Raw genomic sequence first — 8,372 nt, 5'->3', positions numbered from 1 at the left:
TTTTTTTTTTTTTTTTTTTTTTTTTTTTTTTTTTTTTCCCTCCCTCTTCGTATCGTGGTAATCGCGTTTAATAATTTAAACTGGGCTATAAGGGGATGCAATGAGGGGATGGAAAACGGAGGTGTTTTAACGCTTTTTAACGCGGCCATTCTTCCGCCGGTGTAAGATCTCATTTCGAAAGAACGGATTGCAATTAATTGAGGCTTTTAAGCGGCCTGTGTGTATAAAGAGAAAGCCGCGGAACGGGCAAAAGGAAAAGGAAAAACGGGTCAAAGAAAAGCGAGAATCCCTGTTTAGAACGCGATCCCATTTTTACTCTTTATAAGCTTATTACAAAAAGATCGTGATCTCGCGTATTATTCTTTTTTCCTTTTTCTTTCTTTTTCTTTCTTTTTTTTTCTTTCTTTTTTTTTTTTATCAAAGCATCTCGATCCCTTAACTTTCGCAAAATATGTCCCTGCTTATTATCCTACGAAATCTGATAATCCGATACGTTTAATCCTTTTTAGCTTGATCTTTCATTTCTCAACGAGTGAAATCTTGAAACGCGATTCATTGGATTAGATTTTTTCTTTTTCTTTTTTTTTTTTTGTTCTTTTTTTTTTTTGTTTTTCGTTCAATTTCGTTCTCCTTTTGAGCCAATTTGAATAAAATTATCAGAGATGAAAATTAATTTTTAGTTTTCTCTTGCACGAAATTCTCGAGGGGGTGAAAACGATGAAATTTCGAGCCAACTTTTGGACAAACTACGTTAAATTCGAATTACTTTTTATCGGAACCTGGAGTACAAAGGAATTTTATCCTGCATGAATTACAGGTGAAACGATGCACGTTTTATGACCGGCCTGAAACGTGATTTCCATTTTAACGACACCCTCTCCCCTCTTCCCCCCCCCCCCTCCCCCCCCCCCTCCTCCCGTTCGTTCGTTTAGATGTTTCAATCAACGGGGGAGAGGGAGGGGGGGAGGAGGGGGTTCAATTATACGGGGAACGGAAGTTGGAACAAAAGGGGCCGATCAAAGAATGGCCGAAATCAAAAGACCGATTAATTGTCGATGAGTGATGGGGGGGAGAGGGGAAGTGGCGAAACAACGCGTGTGCAAAATTTATACAAAAACGATTCACTTTCTTCGTGATTCGCTTTCGTCAATTGCAATCAACACGAACGATTAAGGAATGAATTGAATAAAATTCAAGATAAGAATCATTCCTTCTCAATTTTCAACAAACAAAGAGAATTCATTTTTTTTTCTTAGTGGTTCCTTTCATCGTTATCCATCACGTCGAACGGATGAAATTTAATAATTGAACTCGCCTCGATAATTTATCGTTCAAAAACGTGATAATAATCGATAACTTGTAATGGCAAACAGGCGAGATTATACAGGAAAAGGGAGAGGATCGATCGTAATAATCACGAATAAATGTTATTCATTTTAACGAGTAAAGAAATTTTTAACTTTTTCGAGTTGGATTAATGCGTCCAACCCTCCAATCCAATCATATCGACGATTTCGGTTTATTAAAAAAACGAACGTGAATTTCGTCGAAATATTTTTCCTCCCCCCCTCCTCTTTTAAACCTCTTCGAATGGAACAAACGAACGAAGAGGAGAAGAAATTTCTTGCCTGTAATTCTCAATAAACAGACAACTATAAAACGAACGTCGAAGCACGTTTATGATCAGGGAGGTTGATAAAATCGGGCATTTCGGCCATTCCTAGGGAAAGAGGGAGAGAAAAAGAGAGAAAGTAAGAAAGAAAGAAAGAAAGAAAGAAAACTGATCCCAGATTCCTCCCGCACGTTCGATCTTATCCTTTATTTACTCGTCCCCCGTGCAATATTTAAATGATCCACGGCCGTAGTTTCGAGCGCATACAACCCTCGCCCTCGCCCCTCTTTCCTTGCATTTCTCCGTTTTGCATATTCTCTTGCTCCGTCTCCGAGGGATCCAAGGAGGAGGATACATCCAGAGGATCACTCGTCGCCCGCTAACTTATCGACATCATTTTCATCCGCCCCTCGATATTTCATGAGATCTATCGCGCGAATTTATCTCCCTTCTTTCTTTTTCCGCTTTTTCGACGAGTACAAAACTTTCGGATTTATTTATTTATTTTCATTTTTTCGCAGATAAATTTTTTATTTTAGAAATAATTTTTTGGGGAGGAAGGAATTATAGTATCGCGTACGTGTTAAGAAACGGATTATAGTTTTGGAAAAATTTTACTATCTATCGAAAAGTGTGTTAAGAAGAAGAGTTTTTTTTTTTTTTGAGAGAGAGAGAGAGAAAGGAAGGAATATATTTTTAAATCCGTGAATTCGTTAAAAGCGCAATAAGGTGCAAAATTTAGACCATTTTCGCTCGCTGACCGTTAATCTTTATTGTTATTCTGTTGTATTTGAAGGAAGAAGGTATGTTTATAACGAGGCCTGAAAATAACTTGGTTGGAAATACGGAAGCTTGCACAACGTTCTTACGCAATGCAATCACAACATCTCTCGAATTCTCCATATATTTATGGCAAATTAATCTTTCGTTCGATATTAAAGCCTCGAATTAAAGTCTCAACACGATCGATTCGAAGAAATTCGAATTACATTTCCTCGAACGATTTTTGAAAATGGACGAACGATAATTCTTCTGGAAGAGGATAACAATAGTAAGAACAATAACGTAAAGTTCAATTTTACTGGAGAGACTCTTTTTCCCTTCCTTCCTTCCTTTTTCGAAACTTTGACGAGCATCTCGAAAGAAGTTGTCCGCTCTCATCCCGAGGGCGAATCGCGAATTTCCCCTCTTCTCCCCGTCGAGGAGACGGTGGATAATGCGTTGAAATCCCAGGGTGTACTTTTTTATTTTCCATCAGACGGCAGGCGAATAATAATAAACGCGGATGTTTCGAGTGTTATGCTCGGCAACAATCACGCAGAGATTCTATTTCGAGCAAACAACACGTTGTGAATTCGTTTTCGAGCTTAGCGACCTCCATCCGACACGGAAACTATTTTCCCCCTCCCCCTCTCTTTCTATCTTTTTCTTTCCTTTTTTATTTTTTATTTTATTTTATTTTATTTTATTTTTTTTTTATTTTTATTTTTAATGGATTTCGCGTGTTGATAGAAGGTTTTACTACGATCGTGAAATCGATTGAAATTGTTCGTTTAAGAATCTGATTCGTTCCGTTGATCGAGGACGAGGACGATTTTTTAAAAAAAATTGAGCGTTAATTCTCGTAATTATTATTAATCGCGTTAGGATTCTATATATTGCGCGTCTTCCCTAATTAACGCTAAAATTATCCGCTTGTTAGTAATCTATGTATCTATTTTATCTCAGTTAAACAGGGATTGTAATTAAAGCGATGTGTCGCGAGAATAAATAGGTACGGGTAATTACAAGTTTCTATCTCGATAAATTTACAATATTAATTTTGCCGAAAACATTTTCGCGTTTTCGATAATGATCGTAAAACAAAACAAAAAAAAAAAAAAAGAAGGAAAAAAATACGAAATCCGTCATTTTGACGGGTCAAATTTCGAATTTCCATTTCGAGTTTCTATTTATTGCAATTGAAATCGTCAATTGAACGCATCACGCATCCACGAATCATCTTATATTATAATAAACATATTTCGTCTCGGAGCGAATTTGTGCTTTCCAAAAAAAAAGAAAAAAAAAAAAAAATTTTGGTTGGAAAATTTGGTTGGAAGCGAAATTCGAATTTTTAGGAAAAGTCAAAAGCAACAACCAGTTTTCTAATCCGTGATGATACTCCAATTATACCAATGGAATCGCGTGGCTTAATAATCGAAAATTTCTAATTAGAAGGGAGCACGCGAGCTTTTAACGTTTAATTCGAGGGAAATCGGCGCCGACTGCTCGCAATTAACCCTCGTATTTATATCCACGAAAGGCGCACGTGCGACCACGTGTAAATGGAACGAATCCCCGATACCGATATTCCATTTGGAATCGCGTTTTTCCTTATCTCGCCCATTTTCTTCCCTTATTTCTCGAAGGAACTGAAAATGCCTCGGTCATTTCTCGTGCTTGAGTCGTTTAATTCCCCCTTGTGTGTATCACTTTTTGATCGAACACACAATTTCGATCGAGTAAATAAAGTATTAATCAAAATTCGGTTCGGATAAATTTCATTTTTCATCCAATGTTATAAATACGGCGATGCCCCACTTTTTGTTACGTAAACTCGATGTTATCGAGACTCGGAGAGTAATCTTAACGGGTTATGACGTAACTGTATTTATCACTTACGAGAAATTAACTCGTACTAGTTTTAGTTCACGGGCCAGTTCGCGTTTTAAAGCTTGCGCGAGAAATATAGAAATTTCTCAGTCACTTTGTGACCGATGAATTACGTAAATTAAAATTATCACAAGTGATTGTTACTTTTTTTTTTATATCAAACATTATTCCATTTCCATTTCGATAACTCCAAGTCTAATCCTCGATCGAATATCTTCTTATTCCACGTTTTAAGTTTTCTACCAACCCTTCCAATTCTTGCCTTGGAAAAGAAAAAAAAAAAAAAGAAATTTCCCTCGAAACAATAACCACTTATTGTCTATCGCGCAGCCACGTTACAGAAAATCGTCCGTCCAACGCGTTACACGGGGAAGAGGGCATTTTCGTGGAAATTGCTCGCGTTAATGTCTCCGTGAGGGGGGATAGATTTATCCATACCCATACCTCCTCCCACGCTCTTACGAAACGATTGGAAAACGGTGTCGTTCCAGGGTGAAATCTTTGATCTGAATGGCCTCTTGCATCCGGAGAGAACGAAACATAAGAACGAAACGTCCCGTCGTAACTCTCTTTCCGCGAATCGATGCGCCGTTCAAATTCCACCCTGTTCCTGACCCTCCCCCTCCCCTGATAATAAAGATAGGCATTCGCGTTTTTCCTCAGGGAAGAGATAAAACCAGAACTCTTTCTTTCACTGGAGATTCAGCCGCGATCCTACTCTTCCGGCTCGTTGCTTTTGGTGTCGGTCGAACGACGAAACGTCGCTTCTTCGTAGGACAGGGCGATAACATCTCGTTTCCCTTGCGTCAACATCGATCCAAGCTTTTCTCTATTTAAATCTTCCCCTCGAAACGCGACCAAGACACGGTTTGAAATTTCTCAAATTTCTCAAAGAGAACCGGCAAGAGAACTACACTCGCAAAGTGATGAACTGGAAACGGTCAAACGAGAAGTTGGCGCCCCGTAAAGGATCGGGCAACGTAACCGGTTTCGCGCCATTCCTGTTACAACCGATTCCGCGGCGCGAATATTCGGCTTCCCTTTTTGCCGAACTTAATGCAGGTCGGGGCGAGATATTAAATTATGCGGTCTTGTTCGCGTAAGGGGCGAGCCTTTACGATCCTCTCTCTCTCTCTTTCTCGCGTTCAGCGTGCCACCACCCCCACCGCATCGCCTTTATGACGCGACTTTCGCGATAACTGTAATGGCCACTCTCGCAACACGAAGCACGCCATTACCGTCACTCTATTTCACAGTTGATATCTCTCCGCCACGGCCACTCCCCCCACGAAGCGACCCCTTAAAGGAACCACCTTGACCCACCTTGCATCCTTGGCATCCTTGGGTGTGTATGTGTGTACCACCTATCGTATAGGGAATTCGATAAAAAGCATGCAGCTAGCTCTATTATTATTATTATTATTATTATTATTATTATTATTATTTTTATTATACCATAAAACGGTGATTTATTTTTAGACCGATACGAATGAGAGGATTGATGGTTCCTCCTGGGGCGGGACGGTGATGGTTTTTACCGCGATGGACGATTCGATTTTCCCTCGTTCGTTCGCTCACCGAAGAATAGATTTCTCTCGTTCACTCTGTTTCTTATTATGTACTGCCTTCGAGGTATAATTGTTCGTATCACGTCGTTTCCAACGTTGTTTCCAGGATAGCGATACGAAGAAATATTTTCTATTTAGGAACGGAGGCGGATACTTTTTATTTATCGGAATAACTCTTCTTCATGGTTACGAGAATTAATAGCGAATGTATTCTATTCCTCTTTATTGACTCTTTTCGAGAACCATTCGTTTGATTAAGTATCATCGCTTCACGAATAAATTAATTAAGCTCTTTGCGCTTAAGGTACGTAATGTATCAGAATATAAATGTTTTTGCGCGTTGATTTGTGCGCGAAATCATTTCAGTTGTGAGAAATTTATCGAACGATCTCGAGTTGTTGATTCGCGCTGTGTGATTTATACTGGATTAATAAGAGCGCAGTATTGATTCGCGAATAACTAGTCCCTTTATCTCTTCATCTTTAATATATATGAAATGTATAAAATCATTTTACGTTATCATTTCTCGCTCGAATTCGATCGAATGGGAAGGAACGATATAAATCTCGAGTTGTTGCTTCGATCGAGAGAAAAAGGCTTAACCCTTTGCCCAAGTGATTTATATTAGATTTGGTAATCTACGATTAATAAGAGCGCAATATTATTCGCGAATAATTAGTCCCTTTATCTCTTCATCACTTGGAGCGAGAAAAGATTCGATCGAGCGGGAAGGATCGATATAAATCTCGAGTTGTTGCTTCGGCCGAGAGAAAAAGGGTTAACGCTTGGCGCTCGAGAGCCGAGTGATTTATATTAAATCTCGTAATTAATAAGAGCGCAGTATTGATCAACTCTTTATCTCTTCATCTTTTCATTAGGAAATGTATAACATCATTTTAAGTTACCTCATTATTTTGATCTGGAAAGATTCGATCGGGAAGGATCGATATAAATCTCGAGTTGTGACTTTCTCTCGACCGAGAGCCAAAAGGTTAACCCTTCGCCCAAGTGATTTATATTAGATCTCGTAATCTACGATTAATAAGAGCGCAATATTATTCGCGAATCATTCGTCCCTTTATCTCTTCATCACTTGGACCGAGAAAGGATTCGATCGAGCGGCAAGGATCGATATAAATCGTGAGTTGGTGCTTCGAGAGAAAAAGGCTTAACTCTTTGCCCACGTGATTTACATTAGATTTGGTAATCTACGATTACTAAGAGCGCAATATTATTCGCGAATAATTAGTCCCTTTATCTCTTCATCACTTGGAGCGAGAAAAGATTCGATCGAGCGGGAAGGATCGATATAAATCTCGAGTTGTTGCTTCGGCCGAGAGAAAAAGGGTTAACGCTTGGCGCTCGAGAGCCGAGTGATTTATATTAAATCTCGTAATTAATAAGAGCGCAGTATTGATCAACTCTTTATCTCTTCATCTTTTCATTAGGAAATGTATAACATCATTTTAAGTTACCTCATTATTTTGATCTGGAAAGATTCGATCGGGAAGGATCGATATAAATCTCGAGTTGTGACTTTCTCTCGACCGAGAGCCAAAAGGTTAACCCTTCGCCCAAGTGATTTATATTAGATCTCGTAATCTACGATTAATAAGAGCGCAATATTATTCGCGAATAATTAGTCCCTTTATCTCTTCATCACTCCGAGAAAGGATTCGATCGAGAAGGATCGATACAAGTCGATAAAACTTTTGCAAACACCTAAAAAACTTCGACGACTTGGAGAGACAAAATTCTCCCTTCAATTCCCTTCAATTCTCTAACTCGTTCCCGTCTCTTTATTTTGCAGAGCGCGGCGCGGCGGAATCGAAGGGCTGACGAAGGGGCGTCCAGACTCTCGGCATCCAGACGCAAGATCGGAGAGGATCTTGATCGAGGATAAGAAGCAAACGGCGAGCTTGTCACATTTGGTGGACATTGACCGAATCTGTTGCCGTTTCCCGCGCGAAATTCCAAGCTTGCCCTCGCGTCTCGCGTTCGAGGGGGAACTCTGGACGAGAGGAGATGTCACGGAAGCGGTTCCACGGAGGAGACGACGCGTTCAAACCGCCAGACATTCGAAGATAGCGAAGGTTCGTCGAGGCCGCGGGGAAGCTCGGGCGTCGAGCTCGATTCCTCGATAAGAGGAGGTGATCGCGAAGATCGGCGATTCAGGCCGCGAGGGGACGAAGGGAGGATCCCCGGATCCCTTAACTCGGAGCAAAAGGACAGCCGGCTCGAATACGAGGAGGGGGCGAGAGGGAGCAGGGTTAAATTGCGGAAGAGCGATTCTTTTTTGAGAAGATTGGTGAGAAGCTCGAGGGACAATATCGCGGAAGGGTGCGAGAGATTGGTGAGGAATATCCAGAAGAGTCCTCTCCCCGTTCCGCGAGGAAATTGGAAATTGTTGTCGAGCGACGACAACGAGGAGAGGCCGATACCGCCTCTGAGGAGGAAAAAGTCGAGGAGGAATTCGGAGAACGATCGAATTTCGGGAATTTCGAGTAATCGCCCTCTGCCGCCTACCTGCACGATTC

At 40.5% G+C, this 8,372-nt stretch overlaps 2 protein-coding genes across 2 annotated transcripts in view; both read left to right on the top strand.

The window, feature by feature from the left end:
* Positions 1–7,686, top strand: part of LOC102675441 (coiled-coil domain-containing protein 137) — a 62,667-nt gene extending 54,981 nt beyond the window's left edge. The window contains exon 7 of the transcript XR_421058.2: positions 7,646–7,686. The gene's annotated coding sequence lies outside the window, so the exon portion shown is untranslated. The remainder of the gene's footprint in view (positions 1–7,645) is intronic.
* LOC102679901 overlaps positions 1–8,372 on the top strand; it is a 54,671-nt gene that overhangs the window by 44,771 nt on the left and 1,528 nt on the right. The window lies entirely within an intron of this gene.

This window comes from Apis dorsata, unplaced genomic scaffold, assembly GCF_000469605.1.
Source record: "Apis dorsata unplaced genomic scaffold, Apis dorsata 1.3 scaffold_82, whole genome shotgun sequence".
In the NCBI taxonomy this organism is placed as follows: domain Eukaryota; kingdom Metazoa; phylum Arthropoda; class Insecta; order Hymenoptera; family Apidae; genus Apis; species Apis dorsata.
This window is presented reverse-complemented; position numbering and strand designations above follow the sequence as displayed.